Here is a 14960-nt window from a genome sequence, read left to right as displayed (position 1 = left end):
AGGAAATACGTTATCAATTACGCATTGCGTAAAGTTGCTCCGTATGGTTTGCATCTACCGTTCGCACGTCGACATGTTGATTGTGATCATAGAATTTGAATATTGCACACCCATATTGGGTTTATTATGTATGTGCAATCACCCAACGCACTGACATATTTTTGCGATAGCAGTTATATGCACACTGACAACGCACGTCTAACTTCACCGTCAGTGTCTCCACTATGGTCAGGTTCCGTATCAAAGCCAAATTGATAAATCAATTGCATCACCATAGGTCGTACGTTCTATGTGGATGTGAAAACGTGCGAGCGCAAGCCATGTAGTTACATACGATTTACAAGAGTGGACACACCAGCCCAAAGCTGCGCCGCAACGCAGCTCCATGTCACCTGCTAGAGGGTGATACATGACTTCCTACCCTCGAGAAGGAGGGCGTACTAGTTATCTACATTACTGCCTCTTCTAGTGCACTATACATCTACTTGTCTATGTGGCTGTGGAAGTGGATTTCACTGGCTCGCAGTGCGGCCATAGAGTAACATACGAATTGCAAGAGTTGACACTCCGGCCCAAAAGCACCGAAGCTGCTCAGCTTCATGCCACACGCTAGAGGGAAATACATCACTCCCTGTCGCCAAGGGAATCCACGTACTAGTTATATACTGTAGTACATTTTCTAGCGCAGTATACAGCTACTCGGGTGCTATTCTGGACATCGTCCAATTCCGCCAAGTTGTCGAATTGCGACATTTGTCCAGTCTGACTTGCACGGAGTACTGCTACGACCTCTCCGAGTCAGTTGAAATGCCGCGTTACAAAATTTGACAAGATGGCGGAATTCGATAGTGTCCAGGATAGCACCCTTTGTCTATGTGGCTGTGGATGTGGCTTTCACTGGCTCGCTGTGCGGCTCTAAATCTGTCTTTATTGTCTGCGATCGGACGGTTCGATATCGTCGATCGGGCGAGGATCGGCTCCAAAAAAGTGCAGCATGGCGTCGACGCGATGTCAACATTATCACGGTTAGTCTTCATGACATGTAAGGCAACGAAGTCCTGACAGCAGCAAGGCGACGCTATGAAAAATGTGCGATAGCGCGTTCGACATGCTTCGTGGTCTTCTTTGGGTTCGTCCGCCAGAACGTCTATCTGCTTGGCTGCTGCTCGGTAAGCAAAATGCTTATAAGCTGATATTTGTCCCATTATGCTGTTCAGCGCAGAAAGCTTTTTTAACACGAAAGTGTTTTATCCCGGGGTGCACCAAGACTTTCGTGACGTATTTCCGTCACGGAAGTGAAGTCGGAAAATGCACAAAATCACATGGCAAAGAAAATGGTTCCGTCAACAGAAGTCGAACCCACGGCCTCTCGGTCCACGACAACTGATGCCGGGCACGCTGTCCCTTGCGCCACGGTCACATAATCTGGAGGCTTTGCAAACGCGCGTTTTATGCCTCACACTTGGAGTAATGTATCAAGTGTGAGACATAAATGACGAAATGAATTAATATATCATGACCAGTGGCTCCACGATTACCTCCTGCAACGCATAGTTGCACGCGTCCGTCCCATTCGGCGCGTTTCCAATTGGAGAAATGCAATTCTGTCAATACCTTAACACAGCGCAAGGCGGCGATGTTAGTCCAAGCGTTGGTCTCAATCATAGCATTCATCCATACCAAAAATAGCTCTGCGACGCGAGCCTGCCTCGCCAGCCTCTAACACGGCGTTCCCCGCTTACGCTCGCCCCGACAAAAAGCGCGGGCGGGCTACACGTTGCGCGTTGCATATTCCTATATTCAGACCGCGGTGTTCAGTAACTCTTTAACATGCCGCAGAATGGCAACCTTAGCTTAAGTTCTGCGTCCAATCAGAGATGCTCTTTCGGCTGTCCGACCACTTTCTATGACTACGCTCTCACCGTTAACTGCTACAGCTACCACAAGAGTTTCTCTAATCATTGATCATGGACGTTAGCGTCGGGATGGAGACGTACACCAAGCGTCAACCTGGGTGCATCCACCTTCAACGGTGCTAGAGCTGACAGACACCAATATACATTGTGCAGGGTCTCTTAGGTCAATGTGCAGTAAAGATCCAGCTACTTCTGTAACGAGACATTTTACTTTCATGTTATACCGATTCCTACGACAGAGGGATCAGCCATGTTTTTTTTTCTGTTCTGCATTTCGCTCACGGTGTTCGTGGATTGATTCACATTGGTAAAAACATAAATTTGGATCGCTGCGCAGCACGCTTGCGAGAAAATCCTTTCTTAATTGGCACGAGAAAGTGACTCGCCGCAAGCGTTAGGTTTCATTCATGCATGCAGGCCGGTACATGTAGTTAGAATTGAATGCATGGTTGTGCAGTTTTTCAAAAGTGCAGTTATGCTTAGGACCGTTACTTGCGGCACTAGCAGATTGCTTGAAGCCTTTGTTATGAGCGCAATTAGAGAGGACTTGTGAATTGAGAAGAATGTTTGTTAGCTGTGGCTATAACCCATTCTTCTGAATAAACACTCATGTTTCAGAAGCGCATACATGGCATGGAAGGTTCTATTTTTTTTTTTTTTTGCTGCAGCAACTGCACGTGACTGCTTTTTTATGCTTATCTCAGAAGGAAGGTGTGAAGTGCGTCGGAAAAAAATTGTGTGAAGGCGGGAGAATAGACATAGCCAACAATGTTTTTTCATGTCATGCCGTCCGAAGTCAAGTAGTACGGCAACTGCAGCTGCGCTGCCTCTTATTGTATGTGTTCCTGCGCGCTTCACTGAAGTGTTTATGTTTTGATGGGTGTGTCGTATTGTCGCCTATTTGTTTATTCCTTGTGTAAAATTTTTACTCAACATATGGCAGCAATATTGCTATGTTTTGCACTGCGCAGTGCATCTTAGAGCACTGCACCGGCCCGGGCCCGCTTTATGAAGCCCGAGCCCAGCCCGGGCCCGTGGTTCCAAGCGCGGGCACGGCCCGGGCCCGGGCGTACATGACCGAACCCAGCCCGAGCCCGGGCCCGGGCGTACTTGACCGTACCCAGCCCGAGCCCGGCCCGGCCCATCGTTTCAAGCCCGGGCACGGCCCGGGCCCGGGCGTTCATTACTAAACTAATCCAGTGCGCGCTTGTTCATGACAAGCCCCGACCCGGGCCCGCTAGAGGATATTAGTTGTTGATGATGATTATTAATGATGCCGTGCGCTCCGTAGCGGGCGATCGGACGGAAAATCCGGTGTGCACATGCATCGAAATGTTGCTTTGCCCACGGTGGTAGCTCAGCGGTTAAGCTGTTTCGCTGTTAAGTCCTAGGACGCGGGTGCGATTCCCGCGGTCACGGCGGCCGCCATTTGGTGGGGGCGAAATGCAAGAACACTTATCATTAGGTGCACGTTAGAGAACTCGAGGTGGTCGAAATTGATCTGGTGCCACTACCGCGTGCCTCGTAATCATATCATAGCTTTGGCACGTAATACCAAGGAATATAAATGAAATGTATCGTAGGTGTCAATCTCGAATAAAAGACAGAAATCTTTATGCTTCCCATGGGAACAACCGTGATCTGGCCCATTGTTAGTGCTGTTAATATATATATATATATATATATATATATATATATATATATATATATATATATATATATATATATATATATATATATATACGTGTCACTTCAGCTTGGCACAGTATACCTTAGACCATGGAATGCATAACATTTCGCTGGAAGGCCCGACTTGCGCCTTTTAATGAGCGGGTCCGAGTCCGGCCCTGCCCGCAGCCTCAAGCCCGGGCCCGGCCCAGGCCCGTGGCTTCAAGCTCGGGCCCGGCCCGGGCCCGCACTTTGAAGCCCGAGCCCAGCCCGGGCCCGCCGGAAAACGCTTCTGACGGCCCTGCCCGGCCCGGGCCCATGCAGTGCTCTAGTGCATCTATCGTTTTGTCGATGCGTTGATCAAACGTTGAGAAAAAGTGTGCATGTGCTTACTGAAAATATACCAATTGAAAACGAACGGTCTCGTTTTTTTTCCGAAGATATTCATGTTTATTTAAAATATCTGCCAAACACACATTCGCATCGTGCGCTTGCCGCTCTGGCAGTACAGCTTACACGAAGCTACTCGATGCAAGGAACGTGTGAAAAAAAAACATCTTAATATAGCCTCCGGGATGAGCGCTCGTACAAAAGCAATCTCTCAGGCCGCGTAATTTCTCTAACCGCTAGAAGATTCCACCCACCTGCTAGGTGGGCTGCGAACTCAACTCAGCCGCAGGGGCCTATGGAAGTGACCTCTCTTATGCTCGTATACGTTTCTGTGTGCGCAAGCAATGAACGCAGCTGAAGCGGAGAGGAAACACTCGGGCCATATTTCGTCGCGCAAAGTCCCATTTCGAGAGGGCCAGAAGGGTGGGGGATAGGGGGGGTTAAGAAGAGTGGCTTTGTGGCTCCGCAATAACGTCACATTTTTCACAGCCACGGGCACGCTTTATCTGTGCGGAGATAGGCATGCGGCTTATGCCCTTGTATGTGGTGCTCGTCACCGCTAGGTTGGAGTTCAGGTGATAGACAGCACGAAGAGGGCTTCACTCGCTGCAGCGGCCCTGTTTCCTTAGGTAGCATTTTGTTGATTTGCGCCGGCTTGGATTGTAATAGTGTCAGTCGCTGCCCTTACTTTGTGGAGCATAGTAATATGCTGCTATCGCAATTATTGCTTCACCCTTGCCGCGTAACTGTGGCATTTTTTAAGCATTTGTATCCCAGCGTCCGCGTGTGCGGACAAAATATATTAGAAAAGTGTGATTAAGCAAGGCAACACATTGCCATAAATATCAATTTAAAATGCTACCATTACTGCAGTTTCGCAAACGCATGTCCATGTGATAACTGCGGTGAACAAACAGCGGCAACTGCGCACAGCGCCAAAGCGCTGTCGTGAAATCGCACGTACACGCGTATGCCTACACTGTTAAAAATTTTGCCCCTTGTTTACGTAAAAAGCTGAAGGTAAAAAGTTGCCGATCACTTTTCCGATTCCCAAATAGGGTGATTTCCGCAAACGGAGTCTCCCTAGAAATGGTGTACGTATTGTCTCCTAGACACATTGTACGTAATGTCTTTTTAGGAATGTTGTACGTATTGTCATTGTCTCCTAGAAACATTGTACGTAATGTCCTCTTAGGAATGTCGTACGTTATGCCTCGAAGAAACGTACGTTGTACGTGATGTCACTCACCTTAGGATTGTCATACGTAATGTGTCCTGGAAATGTACGTAATGTCTCTGAAAATGTTGCATGTAATGACTTGGAAATTTCGCACTACTGAGGAATATGAAATGTGTCAAATAGCGCACTTTGTTGCTTTACAGTCACCAAAGTGCACAACTTGACACCACACTGTACTTAAAAAGTTGTAATAATGGGTGCCGTGTGGTGAAGAAAGTTTCGGTGCTTTACATGCATTTACCGCAATGGTTATCAACTGATGCAAGTGGCAGCTGCTACTTTGCTGCGAAGAAGTTGTAAGAGAGAGGAAAAATGCATTATGCAGTGATGGAGACGAAAATTTCCACTGGATGTTGAACACAACAGTCAGAAAGAGATGCATGTACATATTGCCCCTGTTGAAACAAATGCCAGGCTACAAGTGTGCTACTTCAGTGAAAATTGAAGTGTTCTGGCACCACATACAAATTAATCGTACATAGTTTGGCTGTTTGAAGTCTAGGGTCTGACAACAGCTCGCCTGGTCGGGATGAAACTTTGGTGAAAACATTGTTGGACGCCAATCACAAAAAGTCTGGCAATCCCAAGAACAGATATTGCTGTTCAACTTGAACAAGTAATTTGGCAGGGCAAATATAATGGCACTTGTAGCCTGATATATGTTACAACAGGGGCAACATGTGCATGCATGTCTTTCTCATGACTGCTGCATATAACATCCTGTAGAAATTTTTTGTCATTATTACTGCTTAACCTGTGTATCCTCTCTCTAATAACTTCTTCGCAGCAAAGTAGAAGCTGCCACTGGCATCAGTCAATAATCACTGCGGTAGCTGCATGTAAAGCACCATAATTTTCTTCACCACAGAACACCCATTATTACAACTTTTTAAGTACAGTGTGGGGTCAACTTCTGTGCAATGGTGACTGGAAAGCAACAAAATGCACTATTTGGCACATATATTTCTCAGCAAATGCAGAATTCAGTGTTTCCCACAAAGTGTGGGACAGCACATGGCTGTGGCAGGAAGCATGCATACATACTACTTCTTGCCAAGTAAACAGTGAACATCCAGCTGCTCTGAACGCATAAAGATGGGGTTTATTCTGCCAAACTGTAGGAGTATACTGTTCGCATTCCGGCTCATCTGAAAAGAGAAGAAAAAAATATATATAAGGACACCTCAACCAAAAAAGAAGGCAATCTGTGCCGAAACTGAATTTTGCATCTACCTTGCAAAAACAAATGAGCCACACAGCAGCAGGTTTTTAATTTTGATGCATCCACAGCCCGCCCAAACTCATAAAAAAAGAAAAGGGCATGTGTACCCTAAACCCCTGCATGATTGAATAAATGTAGTGCTCACAGTAAAAAAATCCAAATAACTTCTGTGCAGACGACATTAAAGACATGAGGGGAGACGTTAAGTTCAGTTGAAATGCTAGATTACCATGTTGAGATAAGACGTGTAACTGTTCAAGCAAAAGGTGCTCTTGAAAGCAAGAAAACAAAGCAAAAGTGAAAATCAGATTTTGCGCACTAGCTGTCGGACACGTGCAATGGCCGTGAACAGATTCGAACTGAGGCCGGCTGAGAAGGAGTGTCGGTTTTTGTCAAAAATGCCAAATTAACAGAGCTAAAGAGGAGATAAAAACATGTTTTGTGACATTTAGCCTTTCTGCGTAAAACGAGGCACATGCAACATGAAATAAGCAAATCAAAATGTACGCAATGAGCTACTCCAAAGGTGCGCTTGTGAAACAAAGATTCAGTTACCGCTCCCACATCACGCCAAGTAGTTTCATGTGGACAGTGTTGCGAATTGTCCTTGGCTGTGGTGTTTTCACAAGTTAACTCGAAATGTAAAATGAGTGAGTGTCATAGGCAGCATCAACAGCCCAAGGCATTCGCTCAAAGAAGGCACATCGATGCTGCCCAACTTTCTCTCACAGCTTAAAGTGTTACACAATATTAAACACTTTCCATTTGGAGTTCATAAGTAACGCACGTCCCTGCTCGTCGGGATCCAGAAACTCAACACCTGACAATAGAATCGAGGTCGCAGATGCTCCTGTTTATCATAATGGGGACGTAGCTTTGCTCTCTACTTGCTTATTCCTTGCATTGTTGCAGTATGCAGCAAAGCTAGCTACACAACCTCTCAGGAGCATTTTGCATTTTGTGGCACTGACGTTGACATTCTGTCCTGCTTCCAAGCAACAGTTTGTCTCATTCAGAGTAACTTGATTAAACCGAGCACTCTATCGAAACGACCGCTAACAAAACAAACTACACATCCAGCTTGTTCTCGCTCTCGGCTTTTTTCTGTCCCTGGCGACCCCGAGCTCGGATGCTTAGTAATGCAGCAAACGTGGCAAAGCACCTAGCACCGAGAATGAGGCAGCCTCTTACACTGTGGAAAGTATGATGTTGCAGCAGTGAGAGAAATTAATGAAGAGTGATTTGGTCAACTTAAGCAATTTTCTTTGCTAATACTGTCTGCCCTCTCGTATATTGTCTGGTTACATAGCCACAGCAAATAGCACCATGTATGTGCTTTCCTGCTGATGTCAATATGACAACCTGCAGTCTGCTGACATACACAGAGTCATTCATGAAAGAGGGTATGCGAGAGTGTGGCCGACGCTCAGTGACAGCTGACTAGAATGCACAGTTTGCTGCATGAGAAAGCACATCTGCTCAAGCTGTCGGCTACTGGGGGTCAAAATAAGCAGGCATGGCCAGGAGGCGAATGCATGCCAGACCACTGCCTACAGCTGGTAGAACAGTCTCTAGCTAACATAGGGCTCTTATGTTCCTTTTCACAAAACAAAGCATCCCCTCATATTATGAACAATAGACGGGGTGGCACTGGTGCCCCTTGTTTATACAAAGAGATACGAGGAAGCATGCAAGCGAAAAAGAATTAGGAATAAGGAATGTAAATTTGACAACACAATTGTGCAAATATTGTTAGTATATCTGAAAATTGCTTTCACTTATCATAAAGGTTGTCTTGTTCTGTGTGAAAACAAGTGCTTCAACATTCCTTCAATAAAAATGTTTATGATGGATCTCCTCAGACTGACCATTTCAAGCTTGTTAACCTATATATTCAGCACACCCTTATTGAATATCAGGCCCTACACACGCAACCAAAATATAGCAGGGATTACAAGCTCATCAGCAAGTAACACCAGCAAAAAAGTTAACTTACATCTTCAGTGATTCAGTGCAATCGCTGTATCAGTTTCATTATCTTGCTGTCTGCAGCTGTCCTTGACTTGCGTCCATTTCCACATTTGCTGCCTCGCATCGGGTTGATATTGAACATCTCCCTGGAAGGCACAAAAATATGTCGTCTGGATATTCTGTTTGTTCCATAATACAATAATGAAGTCATTATCACATTTGTTCCTGCTTTCGAAACATCACAAGGATGTTTTATTTATAAGGAACTTTTTAATCCTCTTAAGCTGTGATTAATACAGAGCCAATTGCCATGTGGCTTCAATGTTTTTTGGTTGACCCACCAGAATTCTTGAATAAAGTAAAAGTAAACAATATGAATATTACGTCAAGGAATTCACCACGCAATTTTAAAATACAACAGTTCACTTGTGTGTACCTTTAACCTAGCTCTCATGTCTGTAGCTTTTCCAACATTTACCCTTTGCAGTTGTCGTCACTGCCATCAGCATGCACAGTGTGGTAACATATAAACATGAAAATTCAAAGATAGCACAAAGTTTATTTCACATCAGGATTAGTAAATGCACTCACGAGAGATATTTTTCTCTTTCTTAGTAATCTTGCAATTTTAATACTATTCAATGAATTGCCCTTGATATCACAGTACTGAACATTGTTCATTTCCTGGCATTGAATCGATCCATCTCATGCCTTTGTCTTACATGAACATAATATTTCTATGTCCCTTGTCTTGCTCTAAACAATTACATGTTACTTAATATGCAACATAATCCGTTCATTCATGCCTGTGCAGAGACATATACGATGTTCACATATGTACAAACATCTAACTGCCATGTGGGCATAAGTCAGAATGCACTTTACATTCTGTGGTACCTTTGAAGTACTTCTGAAACCAAATGACTCATTAAAATGTGACTGAAAAACAAAAAGGAAAGCACAGAACAAATGTCCAAGTAAAACAAGAAATGTAGTGTCATGCTAACCCTAGCTATGATACAAAATGAAGGCCTGAATGCTGTCATTACACAGTAACACTCAGGCTTCTAGGAATAATGTTTTTGCAGTATGCTAATGAAGACAATGGTGCTTAATGAATGCAAACCCTGGTTTCCCTGACATCTTAAAAAACCACACAAAATCATTTGTCAAATCTGAAGCACTACTTATGTGAGGCCCTTCAAAATAAAATTGACACCTCAGTGCAGAGAAAACTGAAGATGATCTCTTTTGCATTCACCCTTGACACTTCTACGTCTTGCATATGCAGAAAAGATCACACAGTGCAAAGAGGCCCTTGGCAATAAGATCTGATGATACGGAGTATTTATGTTTCACTGAATCTTATCACTAATGTTAGCTTTTCAATTAGTGTAGTTCATAATTACAACTAAAGTGAGGCTTTACTTGGCCACCTACAAAGCAAAAGACTCTTCAGAAAATTAACCTTTAACCCTTTGACACGCTATGTACACAATTGTGTGCACCACTTATTTTTGCCATTGGTAACGACTAGGACTAATAGAGAGCAAGATACCTTAGAAGTAAGCAGCGCGAAAAGCAAGACAATGCACACAGGGAGGAATGACAAGAAGCGCTGATCAAGATACGTTGAACAAGATACGTTGAGCTTTGGATCAAATGAACCTGCTGCATAATAAATTTGTGTTAATTTAACTTCATTTTGCAGTGTACTGTTGTATATTATCAGTTTGCTGAAGGCACTACACTGTTCAACGAGTCGATCTAAGTGCTCCTTCCTGCGAGCCATGCCAAAAGTATAATTTTTCTTCACTCCAAATGAACATACACAAAAACAAATTCGCACTATATTTTTGGCGTAAGATTTCATTCTATTAATGTAAGAACGTAGCATGAATGACTTTACAATAAACAGATATTTATTACAATTGCATTATAATTACTATAACACACATAAATTAATGCATTATGACATTATTTTTGTTGCAATAGAATATCGAGTGCCTTGAAATGATGTATCGATTTGACGCATTTACAGACAGTTTTTCATTGGTGGTGTCTGAAAGGTTTAGAGAACATGGAAATATTTCACCCTGTTTCTGTACAACACAACAATACGAATAAAACCAATGCAGTGATAAAGTTGGCTAATGAACAAAAGTTATGTGCAGTCGAAATGTTATGAACAGCACATATTTAAGACTTGGCAACTAGTGAAGCTTGCAATTATGCACTACCAAGAACAAAAATCCACAGAAGTTCACATGCCCTTTTGCTTTAAACACTGTGCTTCACAGAAGGAGGGAGCTTGCATTATGTATAGTTCAGTAGAAAAGTTTTTGAAGTGCTTTATAAAGAATAGAACTGCACGCTGAAAAGAAGTTAGTTGGACGGCTTGATGGGAAAAACATTTTAACTTGTTTCATTCGTTCTGAGCATCTTACTTCACCAAGGAATGTGTGAAAAATGATAAAAAAGTAAGCGAAAACGGCATCTCAATGACAGACAGTGACACAAGAAATCAGATACTATTGAGACATTTTTTGCCCATCTTTGAGTGCCTGTTCCTCATGAAAGTGAGGTCGGCTGCAGCCATTAGCGAGACATAGCTTCAGATATGCTTTTTCTAATTTCTCTTTACTAATGCAGCTATTGATATCATATATCCTTAGAAAAAATTGAAATGCACTATCAGCAACGTTGCTGTGTTCACGAGCTCATCAGAAGAGAAGCTGGTGTCATTCAAAGATGACAAGAGAGTGACAGGAATGGTTCAAGTGATCACAGGAGCAACTTGTAAGCAGCACAAAGCATGTGACTGGAAGTCTGAGATTTCCATTGTAGAGGCTGTAACGAAGCATAAAAGCCTTGGCTCTTTATTTGAGCTTAAGTTATCAATGGTGAGTGTCCTTCAGACGATATATTTTTTGGGTACATGTCACATCACGCTGATCCAACCGGCCACATTCTCTGTGACCCAGAACAGCAGGGTGAAGTGTGCCCAACTGCACGACTGTTTGCAAAGAGCTGTGAAGGTGCAAGCTATGCTGCAGGCAAGTTGCAACATTGTGTGTTTGAACAATATCACAAGCACTTGCTATTACATACTCTTTCCTGTCTTGGTGTTCCTCACATATAGTGTCATAAGTTTCTCAGTTGGATGAGTAAAATAGCGCACACTTAGACAGGGACAGAGTAAGCAACATGACACAAGCGCTAACAACAATTGTTTGCTTGAAATAGCAGAAGAAGTCTTATGTAAAGAAACAGGTGAAGTGAGTGCACGTGTCACGCAGGCATGACTGCAAGCCATCTGAAATTGGTACAAAGAAATACAAGTTCCTTTTCGGGCAAACTAATATAAGGCGTTCTAACACATCGTGTGCCTAACCACTGAGTCATTTCGGCTTCAATCATCTCACAGACTAACTTTTTACTTTTGACAATCACATGAACTTTATCGAATTCCTGCTGACATCCACATGTCGCACTGCATAGCTAGAAGACCGTCTTTGTGCTTTTCTTGATTGCCACGGTGCTCTCTGAAATTATCATTAAGGTAGAATATCTCACTTGAAAAGGATCATTACACTGCAGCAGATTTAGTTTTTCTAGCAAGGAGCTAGAAATAGATTTTTGCTATGCTGCTTTCCCAGATATATTAGCACGCAGAGGGCATTCACTTTTGTGTTTTTGTGCTAAAGAACAGGTCGCTTACTGGAAGCTGGTTATCCGAGAATCAACAGGTAGCAGTGGTCGAAATTTTACTTCACGAATTATCTGCCCGCACCATCGAATGCATTGTTGTGTAGCGCTTTACATGCATGATATTGTGCATAATCTCAAGAAGATTGCTGGTCGCGTTGATGTATCTGTTGTGTTTAGTGCCCCTCAAAAACCTTTCAGCCTTTGCAATAGTAGTGTTCCTAGGAAGGAGCTACTAGCGACATGCTCAAAGAAGCATAGATGTACGTTTGTTAGATGCATTGATCATGCTGCGTATCGGATCCCACTGCATTACGGAAAGTTCTACATTAGCCAGTCCGCTAGGTGCCTCAACGATCGTTTGAGAGAACACCGTTGCAATGTACAAAAGCACAAAAACGGTCACCTAGCTATGCAACTGTAGCACGTGTGAATGTCAGCCTGAATTTGATGGAGTTGACGTGATTGTGAACAGTAAAGAAAATGCAGTCCGTGAGATAATAGAAACCAAAATGATTGAGAAGTTAGGCACACGGTGTGTTAGCATGCCTTTTGTTAGCTTGCCCGTAAAGGAGCTACCGATCCTTTGTGCCGATTTCAGATCGTTTGCAGTCATGCCTGTGTGACTTGCACACTCACCTGACACATTTCTGTACACAAGTCTTTCTCTGCTATTTCAAATATTCATCTGTTGATAGCGCTTGTGTCATGCTGCTTACTCTAAGTGTGCGCTATTTTACTCGCATTAAGTACCAACAAGCCCACGCTACTCTTCTCGAACTGCCCATTTGTAGAGAAGGAAACCAATGCCTACCACTTAATATGGGCTTGTCCAGACCAGAGGAAGAATGCTCCCATCTTTCACAGCAAGCTGTCCCCTGCTTCAGTTCCTTGAACAGTCAGTCGTCTACGCTGGGTACATGCATTACAGATGCCACAAAACATTCCATAACCTGCACACAATAGAGGCCTTACAGTACACAAGCAGTACATATAAAACATGATGGCTTAACACAAGTATCTGTTGATACACCAAAACCGTCCATAATAGTGGAGTAATGAATTTTTGCAGACAATTTTAATTATGCGTTACATGTCAAGCTTTCCCACACTGGCGTACTAAAATAGTATGAAGAATAGTTTGCCGAATAAGCAACTTGCACAGAAAACTCCATCAGCGCTCTTATCACAATATTAAATAGATCAGTGTATGCTCTATGTACACAATGTATGGTAACGAGCCACCCTTATTGTACGACATCATGAATGTGAAGATTTCAAGATAGCTGAAGACTTAGTAGAAGTGTAAGAACACCAGAGGTTACAGCAAAGATTGAGCACTGTGTTGGCTTTTCTGTCTCCTCTTCTGCTCTTGCATGGTTTTAAATCTTGGGCATGTTTTGCCAACAAGCCCAGTTTTGAACTCTTCAAAAAAAAAAGCCTTGTTGCACTAAAGTCAATTCATATGCAGGGCTCGTGCTGTGCCCTACAAGTGTCTGTTCAATTCAATGAGCCCTTATTCACTATGTTTCTTTTGTCCTTTCATAGCTATAGGGTCTCGTCCCGGTAGACTTGATGGCTTCAGGTAGCATGCAAGGGTTGATTGGCCAGCTGCCAGCTCGTAAAGAGTTCTACAAGACGCCAGGATGGCCAAAAGTAGCACTAGCATGTACTGTTGGGATTACACACTGAGGTGCTCAATGGGATGGATGGGACAATGACCACTGTTGCAGCTCCATTGGAGCATCAGACGCACTATCCAAAGGTTACAGATTCGGTCCCTGGCAGGAGCAAGTGTCTCTTTTGTTGACTTTAATTCCTTTCAATTTATGTAAAAATTGCCACACTACAGTTAAAAACTAAAACAATCTCCCCTATGCCTTCCTTGGCTTCATTGTTTGTTTGCATTAGTAGGTTGTGTCTAACAAGAAAAAGTAGCCCTTGATCCAGTCCCTTGTTTCGTCTGTTCAATTTCGTAGTGCTTGGCACGCCATAAAATCAGTATAACCACACTGTCCAGAATTCTGTGATCAGAAAACATGTAAACATATCAGAAATGACATTCTTCAATTTATAACTGCATAAACTAAAGCAGCACTGTCATCCCTTTCCCTGATTGATACATCTTGGTTGTGAATACTGCAAATAAGACCCCACTTCTGGCTTCATGCCTCTTTAGCAAAGTACAAAGGAAAGCGAAAACTACGGTACCACAAAATCAAGTAATGTTCTTGATACACCATCACATCCCAAGCCACTTGCGATAAGAAGTTTTTGCAATGGTGCTACTCCACTATTAAAAGAATCGGTATTAGAGAGAACATGTTTGGTTCATCAAACAAATATATGTAATGACAGGACTAATAATTGACACGTTTCTCCCCAGGCAAACACAGCAACAAGCAGAACATACGCTACCTTAATAAGCTTAGTTGAACTGACACACACGTCTGTCAATTATAATTTATATAGACATGCTGTACTACTTCCAATTAAGCTTGCAGTTATATGCACACTTACTGTTACTACCAGCACATAATATGATTCAGTCAAATGCATTGCCTTCTTGTAAGTTTTCTGCAGAACTAAATCAATGTTCTCAAACATATGGCCCGTATATCTCTAGCCAGCGGCCCAGCCTGCATATGGCTGTCCTTGTCCGATATTTCCTTTAATTTATTTAATAAATAGGCTCGTGAGCAACTCGGGCGAGACTGATCTAAGCATTTTTTTATAAGGCACCCCATGTGGTTACCATACACTTAAAGGGCCCCTCACCAGGTTTGACAATTTTGAGCTGACGAGCGCAATGTATGCACTGGGCGTTCACGATTGCGTCTGCCAA

The 14960-nt window shown here is 43.2% G+C and overlaps 1 long non-coding RNA gene across 2 annotated transcripts in view; it reads right to left on the bottom strand.

Annotated features, from left to right (window-relative positions):
* The window catches only part of LOC119381355 (uncharacterized), a 241711-nt gene extending 228680 nt beyond the window's left edge, over positions 1-13031 (bottom strand). The window contains exons 1-3 of one of the 2 annotated variants that reach the window (XR_005181400.2): positions 12930-13031; positions 8433-8553; positions 6338-6362 (exon numbers count right to left, since the gene is read on the bottom strand). This is a non-coding gene — a long non-coding RNA (uncharacterized LOC119381355). Of the gene's footprint in view, positions 1-6337; positions 6363-8432; positions 8554-12929 lie in introns of those variants that run through there. The other variant, XR_007415172.1, reaches the window with a different exon arrangement.
* Between the last annotated feature and the right edge of the window lie 1929 nt (positions 13032-14960).

The sequence above is a fragment of the Rhipicephalus sanguineus genome, chromosome 2, assembly GCF_013339695.2.
Source record: "Rhipicephalus sanguineus isolate Rsan-2018 chromosome 2, BIME_Rsan_1.4, whole genome shotgun sequence".
In the NCBI taxonomy this organism is placed as follows: Eukaryota; Metazoa; Arthropoda; class Arachnida; order Ixodida; family Ixodidae; genus Rhipicephalus; species Rhipicephalus sanguineus.
This window is presented reverse-complemented; position numbering and strand designations above follow the sequence as displayed.